Source organism: Parambassis ranga, unplaced genomic scaffold (assembly GCF_900634625.1).
Source record: "Parambassis ranga unplaced genomic scaffold, fParRan2.1 scaffold_24_arrow_ctg1, whole genome shotgun sequence".
NCBI lineage: Eukaryota > Metazoa > Chordata > Actinopteri > Ambassidae > Parambassis > Parambassis ranga.
The window spans coordinates 2,034,479-2,058,466 of NW_021144797.1; the positions used below are offsets into that span (position 1 = coordinate 2,034,479).

The 23,988-nt window shown below is 42.8% G+C and overlaps 1 long non-coding RNA gene and 2 other non-coding genes across 3 annotated transcripts; 2 read left to right on the forward strand and 1 right to left on the reverse strand.

The window, feature by feature from the left end:
- The first annotated feature begins 14,212 nt into the window (after positions 1-14,212).
- On the forward strand, positions 14,213-14,649 carry LOC114430588 (uncharacterized). Its single transcript, XR_003670005.1, has 3 exons — positions 14,213-14,269; positions 14,375-14,511; positions 14,591-14,649. It is a non-coding gene; the product is annotated as an uncharacterized LOC114430588 (long non-coding RNA).
- A 7,136-nt stretch (positions 14,650-21,785) lies between these two features.
- Positions 21,786-21,877, forward strand: trnar-ucu (transfer RNA arginine (anticodon UCU)). Its single transcript is given in 2 exon segments — positions 21,786-21,822; positions 21,842-21,877. It is a non-coding gene; the product is annotated as a tRNA-Arg (tRNA).
- A 1,696-nt stretch (positions 21,878-23,573) lies between these two features.
- Positions 23,574-23,645, reverse strand: trnaq-uug (transfer RNA glutamine (anticodon UUG)). The gene has a single exon. It is a non-coding gene; the product is annotated as a tRNA-Gln (tRNA).
- Positions 23,646-23,988: the final 343 nt, after the last annotated feature.

The window sequence follows — 23,988 nt, forward strand, 5'->3', positions numbered from 1 at the left end:
ATATATGTTCTTTGTGAATAGTATTTTCTGCTGATTTTTATAAATAATAAACTGCACATTTTCATAATGCCCACTGGTAAATAGTTAGAAATGTTCAAACTGTGTCTTATAATAATATCTAATATTGTACATAACACAACACACACACAATAAATGATTTACTGTGGTCACTGAGAAGTTGTTCAAAAGTTTACTTCAATTATAAATAGGTGAAAACACATATGTAACAAGGTGAGAAGAGTTTAAGAACACAGAGACAAGAACGATTTAATACACAATTTAATAAGTGACATTTAAATAACACAGAACATAAAATCACTGCTGTCCACCATCCTCTGTATGAGCTGAGGTCTGTCCGTTCTTTCTCTGCTCTCTCCCCCTCTCTCCCTCTCCCTCTCTCCCTCTCTCTCTCCTCTCTCTCTCTCCCTCCCTCTCTCCAGCCTCATCTCCTCCGTTATCAATTGTCAGATTTCTTCTGTTTCTCTCTGCTCCTCCTTCAACAAAATGACAACAGGCAGAATGACCGTTTGATATAATAACGATAATATTGCTCCTCACGTGAACTATACTTTATACTATACTACAGTAAACAACAAGAAAGAACATCCAATCAAAGCGTTTAGTTTTAGCGCCTCGTATCAACAGGACGTCATGTTTGTAAATATGAAACTCATTTTTTTAATGCCGCTATCACTACTAGCATTTTAAAACTCTCGAACTACTGCTCTGTACTTACATTTAAATGTGAATTCGGCACTCCTGCCGCTGCCGCTCGCTTGGTCCGTCATTGTACTATTGGACAAAAAGTAGGCCCGCAAAGCATTGTGGGATATTTAAGGCCACGAAGGATGGTAGCGATGCGTCCTCCAAATTCAGGCAAAAGGAGGACGCATTTGAAGGACCCTTCGACTTTTGGCGAATTGGGACAGCCTTCGCGCAGCTTTGTGGCGTAAGCGGCCTTAAAATGCGCACTCCGAAGGATGCAGACCCTGAATTGGGACACAGCTATTGACATCAGCAAAGCGCTCACCCACACGACGCCACACACGCTGTCTGCCATCTGCCCTGAACAATGTAAACCAAGATTCATCCGTGAAGAGAACACCTCTCCAACGTGCTAGACGCCATCGAATGTGAGCATTTGCCCACTCAAGTCTGTTACGGCGACGATCTGGAGTCAGGTTAAGACCCCGATGAGGACGACGAGCATGCAGTTGAGCTTCCCTGAGACGGTTTCTGACAGTTGGTGCAGAAATTGTTTGGTTATGCAAACCAATTGTTTCAGCAGCTGTCTGAGTGGCTGGTCTCAGACGATCTCGGAGGTGAACCTGCTGGATGTGGAGGTCCTGGGCTGGTGTGGTTACTCGTGGTCTGCGGTTGTGAGGCCGGTTGGATGTACTGCCATATTCTCTGAAACGCCTTTGGAGACGGCTTATGGTGGAGAAATGAACATTCAATGCACGAGCAACAGATCTGGTTGACATTCCTGCTGTCAGCATGCCAATTGCACGCTCCCTCAATGCTTGTGGCATCTGTGGCATTTTGCTGTGAGACAAAACTGCACATTTCAGGGTGGCCTTTTATTGTGGGCAGTTTGAGGTACACCTGTGCACTAATCATGATGTCAGATCAGCATCTTGATGTGGCACACCTGTGAGGTGGGATGGATTATCTCAGCAAAGCAGAAGTGCTCACTATCACACATTTAGACAGATTTGTGAACAATGTTTGAGAGGAATGGTAATATTGTGTATCTGGAATGAAGTTTAGATCTTCAAGTCCATCTCATGAAACATGGGAGCAAAAACAAAAGTGTTGCGTTTATATTTTTGTTGAGTGTAGTTTTAAAGAGATTAGTTTAACAAGAGGAAGGCAATTCATTACACTGGTCAATTAAAAAAATGAAATGAATGTGTTTTTTATTTTTTTGTAGACACATACACAATTCAACATGACAGTTGTCAGTGACGGGGAATATGTTGTTATGCTTCAAGTAAACTTTGTTCAAAATCCGTGCATACAGCCATCAACTATACGAGCAGACCCCGTTTATGTGCAGCGATCTCCCACCTCATCTTATATTGCAGACACCGCTTTTCACACTCCTCACAAAAAAAGCGTAAAGCATTTCTCTCATCAGCTGTGCTCAGAGTGATATTTGCTCCTCTGCCCAGTTAGGTCTCTGCGTCCTTTCAACCTTTTAAAAAAAATAGTATTTTATATACTATATCAATGACTCAAACAAAACTTCCCAAAGGAACTTTTCCACACAGATGTTTCAGAACATTCTCCTATGGCAAACATGGCTTCTTATCTATGTGGTTCTTCATGTGACAAATGGCATCCAATTTTAAATACTACTGAAACTCTTCCCTCATGTTGGGATAGATAAAGGCTTCTCACCTATATGGGTTCTCATGTGGACAGTTAACTCACCATTTCGACTAAAACATTTCCCACATGTTTGGCAAGAAAATGGCTTCTCGCCTGTGTGGGTTCTCATGTGGACAGTTAACGCACCATTTCGAGTAAAACATTTCCCACATGTTTGGCAAGAAAATGGCTTCTCACCAGTGTGGGTTCTTATGTGGACAGTTAATTCACCAGATTGAATAAAACATTTCCCACATGTTTTGCAAGAATATGGCTTCTCACCTGTGTGGGTTCTCACATGGACAGTTAAATTACTAACATTACTAAAACATTTCCCACATGTTTTGCAAGAATATGGCTTCTCACCTGTGTGGGTTCTCACGTGGACAGTTAAATTACTAACATCACTAAAACATTTCCCACATGTTTTGCAAGAAAATGGCTTCTCACCGGTGTGGGTTCTCATGTGGACAGTTAAACGACCAGCATTCCTAAAACATTTGCCACATGGTTTGCAAAAAAATGGTTTCTCATCTCTGATAATTCTCTGATGTGCCTTACCTTTCCTCTTACATGAAAATGGTTTTACACAAGGTTTACATTTTAGAATTTTTTTTCCTGGAGGACAGTTATGAGAGAGAATCACGTCACAGCTTATTTCTGATTTGATATGATTACTTTCGGAAGCAGAAGTCACTATAGAGGACTGAGTCTGTGCATTGAGTACATGCTGCTCTCCCTCATGATTGCTGCAGTGAACCTGCTGTTCCTCTTTAACCTGTGGGGGTTCTGATTCCTCCCAGTTCAGACTGCAGTTCTTCTTCTGGCAACAGAGCTGCTGATCAGCTAAAATCAGCTCTTCCTCATAATTGTATTGGTGAGAGAGATCTGGAGGATTAAAGCAAACAAGAAAACAGAATGTGATGATCAGAAATACATTACAGTTCAAAACAACTGCAGCCTCCACAGTTCTAAAAGTAACTTGACATTAGCATAGTGAATGCACACAGGCAAACATTTTGTTTGTGTATGTAGTTTGAACAGGGCTCTAGCGTGCGATATAAATACTCAATGGTCCAACCAAAAAATATCTGAGGTCGTACCAGTACGACCAGCTGTTAGAGGGGAATACATTCTATGCAAATTTTAAAAGTCTCTCTGTTCTCCAACAACAGACACACATCAGGCTCATATCATGGTCTACACCTCCGTGTGTGTACTGCAGTCAGACTGAGAGCGCAGGAAACCCAGAAGAAGAACATAGACGTTCTGTGCAGAGCTGATGCTGTGTGCTAAAGTTTGTTCCCTATTCCACGAGAACAGAGAAATCTCTTCTTGTTCCCGAGGTGCACAGCGCACACACACACAGACACAGAGCTTTTAAAGACGTTTCACTGTTTAAAAACCACAGTTTAGGTGAACATGGAGCAGAGGAGGATTTGTTGCTACTATGCAGGTTTTGCTAATTTGCTGTTAGACCTGAATGACGGATGATAACTAGCCAGTAGGGCTGTAATCTCCCAGTCGACCGGTCGATTTATTAGTCGATATGTTCAAAATTCTGATTGGTCGACTTTTTGTAGAATTAATTTCATCAGGAGGAAAGTACTAAGTGCTAATGGGGACGTTTTCGGCGCACCCGTTTCACAGGTAACAGTCTATCTTTGAACACCCCCCTTGTTTTCTCTACTTTGGTTTAGCCTGACCCACTAGAGACAGATTGAAGCGTACCGGCCTGGTGGTTTAATCACTGTGTTAGGCTGCCCCGTCCATTATGAGCATATGAACATTGACGTATTTCAATGTTTTAGTCTAATAAATTGTTTTATAAATGTAGGTGCACCCGCTCGCAACAGCGGCAGCTCATCATTCGTTCGTCATTCAGAGAAGCTGCGCTCCTGTGTTCAGTGTCGCTCTGTGTGCAGTACATGTGCAGAGCGACATGATAGTGTCTGTAAATATGAAGGCTGATTAACTCTGACTGACAGCACTCAGGTAGTTTTAAGTAGTTACAGTACATGGTTAAATGACAAACACCCATTTAAAAAGTATTATTTAAAATGTTCGGCCGAAAATGGCCCAAAAGTGCATTTTCGGTTTTCACTGCTTATTATTACATCCGTTTGGCCTGATTATTTTGCGCTGAAATTAATTACACACTCGAGTCTGTCCGCTTTGACAGCGTTTTGCAATCCATCTGTCTCTAGTGGGTCGGGCTAAACCAAAGTAGTGAAAACAAGGGGGGTGTTCAAAGATCGACTGTTACCTGTGAAACAGGTGCGCCGAAAACACCCCCATTAGCACTTGGTACATTCCTCCTGATAAAATTAACGCTACAAAAAGTCGACCAAGCAGAATTTTGGTCGAGCCAGAACATGTGGACCAATAAACTTGACCAGTCGACTGGGAGATTACAGCCCTAGTTCAGTCAGATCCTGCAGTAGAGTGCCTCAAAAAATCATAGACAGGTTATTTTGTTCTGATTTATAATATATCTATGATTATCAGATTTATTTTTCTGCTGGACATTTTTTTAATTTGACAAAGTGTTTATTTATGCACTGGCCCTATTTAAATAAGATGTACACGTAATGTACACATGAGTGGGGTCAAGCTAAGCTTATTTAATATTGTGCATTGTTTTAATGTACTTCAATTGCTTTACTCTTTGAAACATTAATATTAAGTTGTATTTTAGTGAGGTTAGTACACAGTTCTAGCTATAAATGCAACGCGAGTGCACGTTTGACCAATGTAGGCTAAACACTACTTTTATAGAGTAAGAGTAGCGTTATTTAATTTTATTATATAATGTTATTAAATTTTCACAAATTTACTAGAGTAAAAGTAAAAAGTATCAGACACAAAATTAGTCATATGGGTAAATTTTTCCCAAAAAGTTACTCAAGTAAACGTAAAACTGTAACAGACAGAATGAAATGGTTCTGGTCAGCTGGAGCTCAGCTTTAGAAAGAGAGGAGACAGTGATGCAGAGAGGAAGAGAGGTGAGGAAGATGAGAGAAGAGATACTGTAGCTACATTACAAACGTGTTGAAGAAAACAAAATGATCTGACGTTTCACCTTGAGGAGCGTTGTGAGAGAGAACCATGTCATGGTTTGGTTCTGGTCCATCATAAGCAGCAGTTACTATAGAGGGATCAGTCTCCTCTTTCAGTACATGCTGCTCTCCTTCATGACTGGTGCAGACGTCCTGCTGTTCCTCTTTAACCTGTGGAGGTTCGGGTTCCTCCTGGTCCAGAATGGAGTTCTTCTTCTGGTTACAGAGCTGCTGGTCAGCCAGAACATCCTCCACTTGTAAACTGTGTTGTTGAGGGAGATCTGCAGGTCAGAGGGTCAGAAGGTTCACAGCACACAGAGAGATGTATTTTCTATATATAGAGAATTCTAACATAGAAATACCATCAGCTTTTCAGTAATGTCATGTCAACAGACATTCAGCAAGTCTAACTTAGGGTGCAGTAACAAAACATTAGGCTTCCCTGTGTGGGACATTCACACACTACTAACTTCTGTTGTTACATTATATTCCACACTTACCAGTGTTTCCCTGCCATTATATAGGGAGCAGCTGTTTTCTATACAGCAGCAGATCATAGCAGAAGTCATTTAAGGTCACCTTTCCTATAGAACAGGTCTTTGTTCTTTTTATTAAACACAATAAATAGCTGCCCCATGCACACACACACACACAGGCATGTTTTTTTGTACAAACCAGGAAGTAAACATCAGGAACGTTTCTTCCTTAAAAATACATTTTTCATTATTTCAGCAGTAACGTAGAGAAGGTTGAAGCAAGGCGTCTGGACTTGTAGAGTTTTCTAGAAGACGTTTCGCTGCTCATCCAAGCAGCTTCATCAGTTCTAACTGTTTGGTGGGGAAACATGGTTTATATGTGGTTACAGACCTCAGTGGGTGGGTCTGGGTAAAACTTAAAAAAAACTTAAAAAACAATAGCACTAAATGTTTCCATACTTACCTGTGATGTTCTGGCTGACTGGGCCAGGTGTGTCTAACGACTGGCTAACGACTATGAAACTGCCGGAGGGGGACTGGTTGAGTTTCTCTAGGAGAAACTAAACAACCACTCCACAGAAGAATGGCTCAGCACAGGAGAGCCACCTCCTCAGGACAAGACTCAGCTGTTCACCTCCACCTCAAAGACAAAGGACACTCCTTTGAGGACAACAATGTTCACATTTTAGACAGAGAGGAAAGGTGGTATGAAAGAGGAGTCAAGGAAGCCATCTATGTTAAGCTGGAAAAACCTTCCCTTAACAGAGGTGGTGGCCTCAGACATCATCTTTCTACCACATACAATGCAGTGATTCCATCCATTCCCAGGAAGTTTGCACATAATCACAGTAAGAACAAAGGGCTGTCAACCAGTCCCCCTCCGGCAGTTTCATAGTCGTTAGCCAGTCGTTAGACACACCTGGCCCAGTCAGCCAGAACATCACAGGTAAGTATGGAAACATTTAGTGCTATTGTTTTTTAAGTTTTTTTTAAGTTTTACCCAGACCCACCCACTGAGGTCTGTAACCACATATAAACCATGTTTCCCCACCAAACAGTTAGAACTGATGAAGCTGCTTGGATGAGCAGCGAAACGTCTTCTAGAAAACTCTACAAGTCCAGACGCCTTGCTTCAACCTTCTCTACGTATGATGACCTGGATGACTGAGAATCTTCATCAACATTCAGCAGTAACAGTGAACGTAGTGATGTCGGCCAGCATGTGACAGCATGTTCAACGGCCTCTGTTGTGTGGAAAATAATATACTGTGAAGCCAAACGTGAAAGAAAGAAACATGATCACATCTGGAACCACTGGAGGTTTGATAACGGATCATTAGACAATTAGCACCTGCTAGCTGTGATCAGGTAGTTTATATGTGCTGTAACTGAGCGAGTCTTGATTCCTGACCCCCAGGAACCAAACCATGGACTTTGTTTAAATACTACTGCTGTCTGTGTCTGTCATTGGCAGACAGGAGGGTGTTAAGCTGTCACATCTGAACCTGGCTGTGGTCTGTGGAGGTGTGCACCACAGCGCTGGTGGAATTCAGCTACCAGCCAACATGTAATGATCATATCAGTGCTGCACTGTTTACTTTTTAAACATGCAGGTTAAACCACAACTCAGCAGTGAACTACACAAACCATGACGATGATGACAACAACATATAATGATGTCCGCGCATTCTAAGCAGCTGTTGTCTGTATGGATTGTTTAGTGCTGCAGTATTTTGATCAGGCAGATGCGCGGACACCAAAAACCTCTGTTGACGCCGCTAAACTTTTGGTTGTGAACAAAAACTCATATTGTTGTTGTTCAGGTCACGTTTGAACGGATGAACCGCAATAAATGAAAACGTTTATCAACTCGGGCTACATCGATGATGCTCAGCTCAACGACTGATGACGTACACAGTGGTAATGAGCGAGCGTCTTCACCAGCTCAGCTCCAAGTCATGAAGTCAGTGTCCTCCTGTCAGAAACACTATGTGCTGAATGTCACTCTTTTCACACAGAGCCGTTGTTGTTCCGTGACATTGTCATGTTTACATACCTGTTCTGTGTAGCTTGATCTCAGGCTTCAGGAGCAGATCCAGCAGTTTGCGCTGACGGTCCAGCTCTCCCTCGTACTGGACGATAGTTTGTTCAAACACTCCCAATATTTCAGCAGCAGCAGCAGTTAGCCGCTCGCTGATAAAAGCTCTCAGAGACTCCGCAGCAGCCATGCAGATGATGAAACACTCACAGTAGTTACACTTCTGTTCAGCTAGCAACAAACTACTTCTTCACATGTGCTGTCGCTGTGCTCGTCTTTTTCTCTTCCCCCTCCTTCCTTCTTTTCTTCTTCTTCAGTTTATTGGCGGTGGGAGCCACCTTGTAAGGCGCATTACCGCCGCCTACCGGACAGGAGTGTTCCAGCAGCAAAACAAATAAGACAATGCAGTGTGCTACTAGAGAAGCATAAACACTGGAAACAGATAAGTAACAAATAACCTAGATTTAACAATGATAAGAATGATTTTATCTTTAATTAAAATAGAATTAAAAATAAAAGAATAAAAGTGGAAAATTAAGAATAACCATGTTGGGCAATTAGAAGGCATTTGTTTGTATTTTGACTATATTTTGTTCTTTACTCAAATAAAGTGAGAACGAATATTATTTTTTCCTATTTGTTTAAGGTTCATGGAGAAACCCTGGATGTCCTCATGAAGGGAATGACTGTTGGACTTCTGAGTGGGTATGAAGGCATCCTGCATGATGCTTTCCCTGTTGAAATCTTCAATGTAGCTGTGGTGCTAGAGGAGACGACCGTGACATCAGAGATGTACCGTCTGGCTTTGCAATGCTGATGGGTCTCATCTACTGCCTCCATCTGGAGTACCCTTGTGCCATGAAGTACACGTTTGAATTCCTGCAGAGGGTCAGCCTGAAGGTCAAAGCTGACCAGTGTTCAGCTAGGATACATGGACTCAGGAACAACTTTCAGATACTGATACTGATACTGATGTATCCTGTATAGACTGCTCTGTACGTTCTCTAATCTGCTAGTTAACTGGTTGGGGTGCTGAAAATGTTATAACAGATGGTAACTGATACTGTTGTTTGAAACATGATCAGGGAATGTGCATAGAAGTTTTGTTGTACTAATCCCACTTTGCATCATTTGTTGTTAAAGAAAGGCTTTGTTTTGTCTAGTCGTTTGTTTTACCCGATGTTGCTGCTCTTCTCACTGCAGGAATGGGCATATATGTAAGAATATATATGCCTGGCAGTTTTTATATTGTACCTCCTTCCTTGTTGGAGTGAATGTTGTTAAAAAACAGATTTTTTGTTTGAATAAATCATTTAAACATATGAGTTGTAAAATCATTGTTCTAAGTAGAAACTACTGAAAAATATGAGTCCACATAATTTATAGTGACATTTTTTATTATCTATAAGTGAAAATTATGAGTTGAAATAGTGTGGAGATCTTCATTAGTTTGACACATTAAAGTAAGTTCAATTACAGAAAAATACACCAAGTAAGTTGTTGTAACTCACAGCATCAAGTTTTAAAAATGAACAAATATTAGTTTACCAGAATGTTCAATTTACACTTTTGAGTTAAAACCAAGCTTATCTGAAAGTTGTATTTACTCACATTTTTAACTTTTGAACTGTTGAACAGGCTTGAAATTTATTACAGTGAAGAGCTTCTGTTATTCACACATACACTCTGACTGTGCTTGTGTTGCAGCTACGAACTGAACATGGCAGAAGAAGCTCCAGCTCCAGCCGCCGCTCCGGCCGAAGCGCAGAAGAAGAAGGTCTCCAAGCCGAACAAGTCCGGCCCCAGCGTCAGCGAGCTCATCGTGAAAGCTGTGGCCGCTTCCAAGGAGCGGAGCGGCGTGTCTGCAGCCGCCCTCCAGAAGGCTCTGGCTGCCGGAGGATACGATGTGGAGGCCATCGAGAGCCTGGTGGCTAAAGGGACCCTGGTCCAGACCATGTTCACTGTTGTTGGCAGAAAAGTCAGAGAGCAACAAACTGCTGTCTTACATCCATCCTTCAGCTCTGTGTTCTAAGAGTCTGAGAATATGTGGTTTCCTTTATTTACAGTGGTGCATGTCATGTGACTTTACTTATGCAACATGTATGATAATGTTCTGTCTCCTCTCATTTCCAGACGTGCAGCCAAAAACATGTGCAGTGATGATATGTGACGGTATCATCATGGTCTCAGAGAGAAGAGCTGAGTGTCTGTTCTGATCTGTGGATGCTTGTGTCTCTTCTCCCCTGTAGTTTCCTGCTTGTTGCTCCGTCACACGCCCTCTGCTGGTGAGCCGCGTCATTACACACAACCGCTCATGTAATGAGGCGAATTTATAACTTTTGACTTTATGTGGAGGAGGGATTGATTTTGGAATGAGGAGGCTGCAACCTGCGATGGCACCACTAGATGTCAGCTTTTCACAGCATTGGTGGTTCAGTGGTAGAATTCTCGCCTGCCACGCGGGAGGCCCCGGTTCGATTCCATTCCTCACATTCCATGTGAGGGGACATATATTCACCTTCACATCTATGCTGTTGTTCAGTAAGTTGTTTTTATATGTGTTAACAGACATATCTGACTTCTGTTAACATCACTGTGACACACACACAGAGGCACTACACTTCACAGACGAGCTTCAGTGGTACAGTGCACATCACATTTGAAACAAGAGCACTTACCACTTTCTAGTTTTCTTTCAGTTTTTGTCTGATGTCAACAGGCATAGTTGACAATAACATCCTCACCTACAGTGTAATACTCAGAGTTTTTCATGATATCATAACAGGACATAATACATCTCTGTACATTTCTCATCTGTATATCTGCATGTCTTATGGTTGCTCTGTACATAGTCTTTATTTCTACTTTATCTATTGTTGCTGCTCAGGACCTTGTTTTCATGCTGCTGTAATGGAATGGAAGGAACGCTGACAACCAACATGGGTCATAGCAGCAGTCACCTGGTGCGGTCATGTATCAGCTGGGGTGTGACGCAGTGGCTCCGTCAGTAACTATGGGCAGTGTGTACGCACCCAGACACACATCATTGGAAACCAGCTTTAATGAGAGGTGAGGGTTGCAAAAGTCCGAACAAGAGCCTGTTGACAGAAAACTCTAAAGGAGAAGGTTGCCATGTTAGAAAACGAACGAGACTTTCTGCAGAAAACCATGACCATGACATCCACTGGTAGGTCATCTGTTCTTTGAACTCAAACGGGACACAAGGACATAAACCTTTGCATTTCAATATACCAAATTAAGTTGGATGAAACTCCCACATCGCTGGGCTCCTGTCTTCAGAACATGTAAGCTGCCCTCCTATAGGGTTAAAAAACACAAACACATAACACTCATGTTGATCCTGAGCATCACATAAACATGTGAATCTTTCATTAATATTGAAGTTCCTCCTTTGTTCTGGGAAACTTACAGAAGCTTCTTTGAGAAGTGGTTCAGCTGGGCCATGAACTTCAATGCAGCGGCTTTATATTCCTAACCAGAAATCTTTGTTCATAACTTTACCAATGTCAAACTAAGAAGAACATTGTGTTGTTCTTCCACTGACTGAAACATGAAAAAAGAGATGTCACACATGGCTCGTTGGTCTAGGGCAGGGGTGGGCAATTATTTTTTTGCGAGGGCCACATAGACTTCCATTAGAAAAGCAAAGGGCCACAAAAACATACAAAAACATCTGAAGCTGAAGGTTTTTATTTCACTATATGAAGTCAACACTGACCTCATATATCAGCCTGTTCTTGTTTTGTAAAATGACATTTTCTGGTAAAATAAAGGTTAAAATAAATAATGTGATATAACCACATAAATACATTAATAGCATAAATACTATAATCAGATATATGGAACTACTAAAGGCAACTAACTGATTAATAAAACAGCTTTTGATGTTATTATTCATATGTGACTATTGTCATATGACGTAGTTTATCTCAACCGCAACCGCGTTTCACCTTAAATCACCTATAATGTTTGCTGCGTTACTAGCTCTGTCTGTGCTGAGTTAGGGTGCGCGATGTTCCATTATCAAGAACGTTGGTCGTCTTCTCTGTGAACATATCCGCGCTTATGTGTGTACGTGTGTGTGAACGCGGACGGGAGGAGAGAGAGAGTTGCGCGGAGTTGAATGAATGGAAAGATAGCGATATTATAAAGTCGCATTGGCGGAAAAAAGGCTCAGAATCAATGTGTGGCGGAGGGAGTTGATGATGTGAACTGGTCTGTGTGTTTACTGCTCTCTCCTCTGTCCTCTGTGTGTGTCCAGGTCCACTGAGTGTGTGCTGGTTGTATGTTGAAAAACACTCCCGCACAGTGCAGAGCAGCACAGATGATGTAAAGATATTTTTACAGAAGAAAACCATTAGAGTTAAAACTAATTTTAAAAACAATCCCAAAGCTCTGAAAGTTGGACAAGGTCTGAGCTTTTTAAGAGCAGATGACGATGTCGGCTGCAGCACCGCGGTAACATCTGAATGCGCCGTGGCGTTTCTTCTCGCTTTACCGTACATTTCAGCATAGTCGCGCAGCATTTTTAAAGTGTACACAGCGCGACCGTGTCTCTACAAAAAGTAGATGGGATGAAGCAGTACACCAGCGTGGAAGAGACAAGGAGGGTGGGAAAGACGTTACTGGTAATGCCGTGCTGACAGCTGACTTTTGATGCCTTCTTTTTTTTTTATTGTGTGTACGAGTCCGCGGGCCGCATTGAAGACGCAAGCGGGCCGGATGTGGCCCGCGGGCCGTACTTTGCCCAGGTCTGGTCTAGAGTCTGATCTCACCGTTTATAGGAACTACACTGCAGTTTTGGGCGGATTGTCTTCAGTCGATTATTTGATGATTTGGCAGGTCTGGTTTTAGATCTGCAGATTGCACCCCCTCCTACATTAGCACAGGCCACTGGTGCAGCTTTGACACCTACAGCTAGGAGGGTTTTTTTAATGCACTAAAATTGGAAAGCAGTTTTTGTGACTGGGGGACAGGACACAGAAAAGCAGGGCTCTCTGATAAGGTGGACCAATGTGACCACTAGTGTGACATGTGGCGCCCTCAGTGACACCATGAGCTTCTTTTGGGTGTCGCCTCTTTAACCGGGGTCAGATTTATTGTGGCAACGGCGCCCTTAGCAACGCGGCGGGTCCATGGAGACAAACAACAGTCCGAGTAGTGAGGGAATGCTGGGCTGCACGGTTAACAGACACGGGGAAAGAAATCTGATTAAACTGCATGTTTGAGGACTTTTTATGGGCTCACTTCATACCGCTGCTGTGAGGTGAAGATGGGATGCCTAAGCTCGACGCACACGGCGGTTGAGCCGCTGGTAGGCGCGGAGGTGCAGGAGGTAGGCTCGGTGTGTGGAGATGTGTTACAGAGATTTACGTACTGTATCCTACCAATGATTTAGCTGCTGATTCTCATTCATTATTAACCAAAACTAGCAACTCTAAGTGAGAAACTTCTGCTAACTCATACAACACTATCAATAAAATCAGTCAATCAAATTACAGGATGGAACATAAATGTGAATAAATGGCCCTTAAAATGATCACATCATAGTGCTAATATTTATGTTTTAAAACATGTCACTAACAAAAGGATAAGTTGAATGAAACAATTTAATACTTAATAATCTTGGCCTTTGCCTGAGTATTGGCAGCTCTTGGGGATTTTATGCTTCATGATTGTATCTTTGTTTTATTGTATTTTACTGCAGTTTGTCTCTTTTATGTATTTTATTAGTTTGAGTTTATTTCATGTATTTTAATGTTAAGCACTTTGGTGGGCAATGCCCTTATAAATGTGATATATAAATAAAACGGGCATTGACATAATAATAAACCTTAAAATGTTTGTAGACTAACCTGAATTAAAAAAAACTACAAATGAATTTAGTGTTAGATTTAGTTAAATATAAATTATACCTGTCCTCTGAAATGAAAGCGTGACAGATTTTCTCTGGTTCTACATTTACACCAGCAAAAATTGGCAAAATTTACTTCAATCTCTTTGTAGTGTATCATTGTTGTTGCTGAGTTACTGTATTCATGACAATATGTCAACACAATGATGATGTCACCATGACAACGTCATGTCTGGGATTCAGGATGCTGTCAAATTGTGATAATGTGTGTGTGTGTGTGTGTGCTGCCAGGAGGAAACTAAAAGTAAACTCAGCGGTCGTAGGGACTCTGCTGTGTCGAAGGGCACTGCGGACAGCGGGGTGGTGATGGAGAACACAGAGATCCCCAACTTACCCGACACAGTGCCCAGTAACCTTCCTCCTCTAACATCAGTGAGCGTCACAGAAAGTGAGGGAAACAAAGAAACACAGCACAGTGAGGATGTGCTCCACACAGGCTGGAGAGAGAAAACATGTGTCTTAAAATGTGTTTATGTTCTGTCTGCTGCTCCAGGTCAGCTGCTGCAAAATGGCACAGAACAGAACCGTCCAAAGGCCAGAGAGATCCTGGAGGAACTGATGCAGCAGGGAATCATCATAGAAGGGCAAAGAGAGGCCGGCAGTGGCGCAGGAGAGGCCTACAGCATCATGGTGGGCACCTGGTTAGCATGCTTCATTCACAATATCAATGCTATGATAAAATATGTAACATTGTGTGTGTGTGTGTCAGCTGGATGACAGTGAAGGGTTCCGGCGAAGGTACCCTGCCAGACTTAAGTCTCTGAGGAGCAAAAAAGCTCCCCGCACCAGAGAACAGATTGATGAGAAGATGAGGCTCGCTGATGAGAGACGCAAGGTAGTGTGTGTGTGTGTGTGTGTGTGTGTGTACTAACCACCTTCTTCTAATGTCTTCTCTCTCACATGCTTGATATTTCAGTCAAAGGAAGATACACTCAAAACACGTTTAAGAGCCAAGTCTGCGCGTATTCGTGGCCCCGCTCCTGTCTGCACCACTGAGGGGGATGAAGATGCAACCATTACCCCTGTGGGGCTGCTGCAGTTACCTGTCAGTCCTGACAGACAGATTGGTCAAAAAGCTGGTGAGGAAGGAGGGTGGGTGAGAGACGCTGGAGGTGACGACAGTGGCCTTCCTCCTGTCTGCATCACATAAACCCAATAGTGGATTGGATTCATTCTCTGGAATGTTGAATTAAAATAAACGTTGTTCTCGGACCTGCAGGACTTTGTAGTCACTTCAGCTGGACACGCATCAGAAAGTCTCACCTACGCTTACTACGTGGCCGGTTGTGGTGAAACGGCCACTTCATAGGACGTGAGCCAAACTCAAACATTTTGCACTGTGAAGACTCCTCTTTAAGATATATATTGTTTGCAGGTAAATAGACAGGATGTCATTAAGCATCAGCACTTTAATGGAGGTAACATTATTATATATATTTGCATTTAGGAGGGATCAGTCTGGCACTGAAAGTACTCCTGCACCACGTGCTGCTGAGGAACAGGAGTACTTTCAGTAGCCAGACTGATCCCTCCTAAATGCACCACTGAGTGCCACTGGAGGTCATTCCTTTCTGTGGCCATCAAACTGTACAACTCCTCCCTCTGAGATCAGACAATCTAACGCACTGTCTTGTAATTATACCCATATTGGATTTATAGTAGACAAGATTTTACTGCACACAGTTTTAGTTGTGTTATATATGACTATCAGTCTTCACTTGCCTGGATTTTACTTGAATGTTTATTAACGTTTGGAATTTCTAACCTGTTTTATTTTTATTTTACTCTTACTACTCCTGTTGGACTTGAGATGGCGCTGTTTCATTTCCCTGTAGATGAGCTACTAGGAAAAGTCTGAGTAACATGAGGAAGTGCCTTATGTGAAAAGACATTAAAAACTTATTTATGAATAAAGTTCCAGCTTTTCTTTAACTGTAAGTGTGTACAGTGGCAGTGTGTGAAGATATATGTGCTACAAAAGGATGCTGAATATGAATGAAATGTGATAAATTAAGAGGGAAAGATTACTATTTTAGGGGATATAACAACTCATATTACACACTGCTCAGAGACTGACCCACTAGTGTAACCTGATCTTTTAATATTTGTTTTAACTTACGCTTAAAAGTAACTTTAAAGTTATACAAATATTGGGTAGAGTAACAGTATTTCCCTCTGAAATGTACGTGAACATAACAGAAAAATGGAGAAGTTCCTCTCCCTATATTGAACACACAGTGCATATTTGACCATTTATCTATGTCATGGTATGTCTTCAGGTTGGTTGTAGCCACACACACACACAAGTGGAAGCTGTCAGGAAGCTGCAACTGTCTGTGGAGCATCTGTCCTCTGAGCTGCTGCCTGTCTGTTGAACAGAATGGATCTCAGTAACAGTTCAATCATGAGAGACTCAGCGAACTGAATGAGAAATATTTATTAGTACAAAGTTTGAATGTGCATCGGCGTCCTAGACCCCGTCGTGAAGACCACATCCGAAAAGGGGGGAAAACGCAAGAAGAGAGGCCGCTGGATCAGAAGATGAAACGCACTAAAAAAAACTGGGTGGGGTTAGAGGCAGCGCTTTTAGGAATGGGTCCCAAACGTACTTAGTTAGACAGCAGAGTTACCAAGAAGAGCTGGAAACACCTGATGCTATCCGTGGGACAATCCGCTCTATGTCACAGCCCTCTTAACTGACATCTACCTCCAGGCTGCTTCAGTATTATCACTTTTGTCGTTTTGTAGTTTTTTTGTTTGTTTTCTCCCGAGAAAGTCACAGAGCCAGCTGATCTTTTGCTTTCCTCTCCACACACGTATCGATAAGGAGACTTGGCACTATAATTAGGGCCCGAGCACCGAATGGTGCAAGAGCCCTATTGAAACCTTAGAGATTATTATTTTTCATTTTGTTTTTTTTCCGACTCGATGATCACATTTTTGGGGGGCTTAACATGCTAACTAACTAACACACTGACTGATCATGTAAATAATTTAAAATATATATACTTTTCTAAATGTACCTGATTAAGATTTGGTTCTTACAGCAGATAAAATCATATATTTAACTGTACTATAACTGCCATGAATACTTCCTGCTCTTGGAGCTGAATGTTTTGCAAACACAACAGAGCTTGAACCTGAACAATGAGCTGCAGCCTGTCTCCTCGGATTTTGCTGATCATTGAGGCAAAAAAAATGAAAGTTTTTTTTTTATCTGTGAGTGCAGGTATTTATTTTATTTTTTTACACCAATGATAATTAAGAGTAGATCCTGGTCAATGCTGCAGGTGGAGTATGAGCTGTGTGTATCCTCTGCCTGTCAAAGACTCCATCCACCACCAAAATAAGAAAGTTAACTGTTAATGTATTTTCAAGACATGGAAGGCATTTACACAGTATGATGTGCTGATGTGTTGGGACATATTTAGCTTATAAAAGTAATGGAGGAAGGACTTGGTGCACCCTGAAGGTGGAGCAGAAGTGCCATGCATCAGTTGTCTACCTCCCCAGGACACCGCAGCCCTCATTACAGGGGACTGCCACTGTCAGCTGTGCTGCTTCTCATGTGTAACCCTTATTCAAGAGTCTAGAGCAGGGGTGGGCAATTATTTTTTTGCGAGGGCCACATAGACTTCCATTAGAAAAGCAAAGGGCCACAAAAACATACAAAAACATCTGAAGCTGAAGGTTTTTATTTCACTATATGAAGTCAACACTGACCTCATATATCAGCCTGTTCTTGTTTTGTAAAATGACATTTTCTGGTAAAATAAAGGTTAAAATAAATAATATGATATAACCACATAAATACATTAATAGCATAAATACTATAATCAGATATATGGAACTACTAAAGGCAACTAACTGATTAATAAAACAGCTTTTGATGTTATTATTCATATGTGACTATTGTCATATGACGTAGTTTATCTCAACCGCAACCGCGTTTCACCTTAAATCACCTATAATGTTTGCTGCGTTACCAGCTCTGTCTGTGCTGAGTTAGGGTGCGCGATGTTCCATTATCAAGAACGTTGGTCGTCTTCTCTGTGAACACATCCGCGCTTATGTGTGTACGTGTGTGTGAACGCGGACGGGAGGAGTTGAATGAATGGAAAGATAGCGATATTATAAAGTCGCATTGGCGGGAAAAAGGCTCAGAATCAATGTGTGGCGGAGGGTGTTGATGATGTGAACTGGTCTGTGTGTTTACTGCTCTCTCCTCTGTCCTCTGTGTGTGTCCAGGTCCACTGAGTGTGTGCTGGTTGTATGTTGAAAAACACTCCCGCACAGTGCAGAGCAGCACAGATGATGTAAAGATATTTTTACAGAAGAAAACCATTAGAGTTAAAACTAATTTTAAAAACAATCCCAAAGCTCTGAAAGTTGGACAAGGTCTGAGCTTTTTAAGAGCAGATGACGATGTCGGCTGCAGCACCGCGGTAACATCTGAATGCGCCGTGGCGTTTCTTCTCGCTTTACCGTACATTTCAGCATAGTCGCGCAGCATTTTTAAAGTGTACACAGCGCAACCGTGTCTCTACAAAAAGTAGATGGGATGAAGCAGTGCACCAGCGTGGAAGAGACAAGGAGGGTTGGAAAGACGTTACCGGTAATGCCGTGCTGACAGCTGACTTTTGATGCCTTCTTTTTTTTTTATTGTGTGTACGAGTCCGCGGGCCGCATTGAAGACGCAAGCGGGCCGGATGTGGCCCGCGGGCCGTACTTTGCCCAGGTCTGCCCTAGACCAATGAGCCACATGTGACTTCTTGCTTTTCATGTTTCAGTTGGTGGAAGAACAACACAAAGCACATGTTTTTCTTAGTTTGACATTGGTAAAGATATGTACAAAGATTTCTGGTTGGGAATATATAGTGTTGCTCCTGAACAGGGACTTGAACCCTGGGCCCTCAGATTAAAAGTCTGATTTCCTGCAAGATCCACCCACAGAGATCCTGAACACATAAAACTCAGATTCCCAACCAGAATAGTAGCAGAACTGAAGACACCACTTGGAGGAGTGTCTTCAAAAACCAATCCTTGAGTCCAATGTACCAACCAGCACACAGTAAGTGAAACAGGCATGTCCACGCTTCAACAATGAAAACACAGATTGGCCGTATGGGGATCGAGCTAATCGGTCGAGCCCTATTGATTAAATGATGTTATGATGTTATTCAGGAATTCTGCCTATCATTCCGGAATACTGATGTCTATACTGGAATGCTACTGTTTATTCTGGATTTCTGCATTTCATTCCAAACTTTTGTCTTTCATTATGGACTGCTTTTCATTCTGGAATGGTGTCTTTCATTCCGCAAATCTTTTCATTCTGTTATGCTGACTTTTGTCCTGGAATGTTGCCTTCCATTTTGGAACGCACGCTTCCATGACATCACAGGCTTCTGTCAGGTTAGGGGTTTAATCCAAGACTTTTGTCTACCATTCCAGAATCCTGCCTATCATTCTGGAGTGGGTGGATGGATGTCTAGTCCAGGATGCTCTCATTCTAGATTTCTGCCTTTCATTTGGGAATGCTTTCTTCCATTCTGGGATGCTTTTCATTCCAGAATGATGTCTTGCTGACTTCTGTTCCACTATACAGAGTGTTAATCGGGAATTCTGCCTGTCATTCCGGAATACTGATGTCTATTCTGGAATGCTGCCACTTATTCTAGATTTCTGAAATTTGAATTTCATTCTGGAATGCTTTTCATTCCGAAATGCTGCCTTTCATTCTGCAAGTCTGCTTTTCGTCCAAGGCGCTGTGTTAAGGTTGCAGTCTCCACTGGAGGACAATCCTGAGACTGAAACTGGTACACCCAAAGGATAAAACTCCCAGGGAGAAACACAGCAATATCATATATGCAGTCCAGTGCAGTGAGGAATGCTCTGATCTGTACACTGGAGAAACTAAACAACCACTCCACAGGAGAATGGCTCAGCACAGGAGAGCCACCTCCTCAGGACAAGACTCAGCTGTTCACCTCCACCTCAAAGACAAAGGACACTCCTTTGAGGACAACAATGTTCACATTTTAGACAGAGAGGAAGTCAAGGAAGCCATCTATGTTAAGCTGGTAAAACCTTCTTGAGGTGGTGGCCTCATCTTTTTACCACATACAAAGCAGTTATTTCATCCATTCCCAGGAAGTTTCACTCCAAGTCACATGCTAACAGCAAGAACAATGGGCTGTCTACCAGCAGTCTCATAGTCGTTAGCCAGTCATTAGACACACCTGGCACAGGCAGCCAGATCATCACAGGTAACTATGGAAACATTTAGTGCTATTGTTTGTGAGTTTTATCCAGACCACCCACTGAGGTCTGCAACCACATATAAACCATGTTTCCCCACCAACAGATCAACAACTGATGAAGCTGCTTGGATGAGCAGCGAAACCTCTTCAGGAAAACTCTACAAGTCCAGACACCTTGCTTCAATCTTCTCTACAAACATGCCAAAGCAAACAGTTTTTACCAACAATGTTACACACTGAGTTTTGAAGGTCTTAACCACTAGTCTTAAATTGGAATGTTTACGACGTGTGAAAAATTGTAATTCACGTGTGTTATTACCCATAGACTCCCATGTTAAAATGTCCAACTTCACAGCAGAAATGAACATGTTTACAGCCTGGTACAAAAAAACTTTTGTAGAGGGAAGGGGGAGAGAGTGGGGCACAGCAGGGAGAGAGTTCAGCTTCCTGACAGCCTGGTGGATGAAGCTGTCCCTCAGTCTGCTGGTCCTGGCCCCGCCTGCGCAGTCTCTTTCCTGATGGCAGCAGACTAAAGAAGCGGTGTGAAGGGTGGGTGGGGTCTCCTGTGATGCGGAGGGCCTTTCGGGTGAGACAGCTGTCGTAGAGGTCTTGGAGGGAGGGGAGAGGGACGCTGATGATCCTCTCAGCTATGAGAGGATCATCACTATGCGATGAAGCGTCTTCCTGCAGGTGGTGGTGCAGGCTCTGTACCACAGTGATGCAGCTGGACAGGATGCTCTCAACAGCCCCTCTGTAGAAGGTGCACAGGATGGAGGGAGGGGCTCTGGCTCTTTTGAGCTTGCGGAGGAAGTAGAGGCGCTGCTGTGCCTTCTTGGTCAGGAATGCAGTGTTGTTAGTCCAGGAGAGGTCCTCAGTGATGTGCACACCCAGGAACCCCGTCGATGGTCAGAGGGGTGTGCTGACTGTGTGCTCTCCTGTAGTCCACAACCATCTCCTTTGTCTTCTCCACATTCAGGGAGAGGTTGTGGTCTCTGCACCACTCGGCCAGAAGGTGCACCTCATTCCTGTAGTTTGTTTCATCTCCACCGGAGATGAGACCCACCACAGTTGTGTCGTCCACAAACTTCACAAAGATGTTGGAGTTGTGTATCTTTGAAGAAGAACTTGTTTCTGTCACAGCTTTTGCCTTAAACATAAGCATCTTGTTTGAAGACAAACTTTGACAAACATTGAAGGCCAGTGTTTGGAGTAGTTGTTTGGTTTCTCCATTGTACAGAACAGAGCATGCCGCACTGCACTGGACTGCATATATCCAGGGGTGGCAGTAAAAAAAAGCAGCTTCCCTGAGGGGAAACTCAGTGATGCTGTAACCTCTGTTATGCTGACTTTTTAAAAAAATACTTTAATAATCCCAGAAGGGAAATTGCTTAAAGCTGCTGCCAAGCAGTGTCATACAATGACCAGCACTGGAGGCAATGTGGGTAAAGGACACACAACCCTGCTCTACCACTGAGCCACTGCTGATGTTAGCTTCCCTTCTGGACTGCTGACTTGCCAGAATACTGACTGTTACTCCTGAATTCTACGTATAATTCCGGAATACTGATGACTATTCTGGAATGCTGCTGCTTATTCCGGATTTCTGCCTTTCATTCTAGGACAAAAAATGGACTTCTTTGTGGCTCTGTGGCACAATGGATAGTGCATTGGACTTCTAGTTAAACACAGGAGAAGTGATTCAAAGGTTGTGGGTTCAAGTCCCACCAGAGTCAAAATGCCTTTTAACTTCCTGTGGCGCCTTCCTTCAGGGTGGATACAGCTCCCGTCCTGAGAGCTAGAAAAAAAGGACTGCACTCAGACATCCTGGAAAACAGCGTCGCTGCCCCCGGCTTTGTGACTGTACAGGTGGACAGAGATCTGACTGGTGTGAGATTTTGCTTGGCACAGAGGCAGCTAATAAACTGAAAAGGAGAACAGAAGATCTCTCAGCTGACATTCAGGCACAGCTGCTGGATAGACTGCGATCATGTAAGAAATGTTCCTTTCAGTTGGATGAATCGACAGAGCAGAGCATCTCCAGTGCTGCTCAGTTGATAGTTTTGGTGTGCTATCCCTGGAAAGGAGATATTTTGGAAGACTTTCTGTTCTGCAAGTTATTGCATAGATAAAGTCTGTCAATCCAGAGATTAAAGCTGCTCACTGTATGCTGCTGAACATGAGGCACTGCTGGATCACTCTGAGGTGCGATGGCTGTCGCAATGGCTGCAGCACAGAGCTCAAACTGTACCGACCAGCTCAGAGGAGAAGAAGAAGGAGCAACATCACATCAGGAAGGCCCTGCAAACCTGTGGCTATCCCAGCTGGGCTGTCATCAAAGCCACAAAAACAAGATCCACAGACAACAAGACAAAGACAACAACTGGCTGAGGAAGAACATTGTCACTGCAGAACTGAAGAAGCTACTCGGGGGAGTGTTGGTCCCACTTAAGATTAAAATTTAGGGTGTTTTCACACTTGCTCCCTTTCGGCCCTCTAAACGAATGCAGATCGATGACTCAGGATTTTTTGCTCTATTTAACCCTAACTCTATTTTCCCTGAATGTGCAGTAATTTAACCAGAAAACACAGGAGAAAGCCGACATTCTGCTTCAAGTGAAGACTACCCAGAATTCAGTGCAGTGGAGGAGTCTGAGAGCTCTAGTGGACCTGGTGTGAACAGAAAGAGGACTAAATTACATAAAACCAGTGACCCTGACATGATTTGAACATGCAACCTTCTGATCTGGACTCAGACGTGCTACCATTGCTCCATGAGGTCTGTTCACAGCTTCTGCTCTTCCAAGGACTCAGTTTAGCATGACATGATCAGCTTGATGTTCATATATGTGTTACACATTATTACTAGATGAGCTGCAGTGAAACATCCAAGCCACCACCTCCCAGCACATATCAGAGATGCAGAACAGATGGAACAGTCTTATGGAGTGATGGAGGCCATGAAGCCTCCTAAAGCTTTGAATGGAGCTGAAGTCATGATGCACTGACCTTTCTTTTTATATATCTTGTCTCATAAGTATTTGTTATAATATTGCCCCAAAAAGTCAGTCACACTTGTGTGAAACCAGCCTGTCCAGTTAGGATCAACACTGATTGTGGATCAGTTTCAGCTGCTGTTGTGCAAATGGAGCAGATAACAGGTGGAAATGAGAGGCAGTTATCAAGACAGCCCTATAAAGGAGGTATGTGTTATAATACTAAATTATGTCTTCAGCTACTTTTATACTCATTATTAATCCCAGATTAAGGTGTCATTTAGGAGAGAGATTTAAATTATATCTTTATGTAACTTCTCCTTCTGATACACTCTGTTATTCAGTTACAACATGCTGACTGGAAATCTGCAAAATGAGCCCTGAATTTTTAGAGAAAGTAGAAAGGACACCAGTATTACTGTCCAAACTAAACTAAAGGTTCCACTGAGATTTGAACTCAGATCGCTGGAGTCAAAGTCCAGAGAGCTAACCATTACACCATGGAACCTGCTTCTCATGGGTCTTCTTCTCCTCCTCTACCCAGCCGACTGTCAGCAGTTTGACATTGGTAAAGATACGTGCAAAGATTTCTTTGTGTCAACAAAGACTGAACACTTTGCATATCACTGTCCTCCATGAGGAGGCTGTCCTCCATGTCTAGATAAGGCTTGCTGTCTAGCAGCTGGGAGAAATGTCTTTTTGTGGCTGTGGCATTAGCTCAACATTGAATCATAAAGTTTATTTGTTGCATAACAGGAAGTGGTCTTGTATTAGGGTGTGACCCTCCTGAGAAGCAGAACCTCTCCTCTGATAATTGTCTCTCACTGGACAGATATGAAAATTAGCCTGAA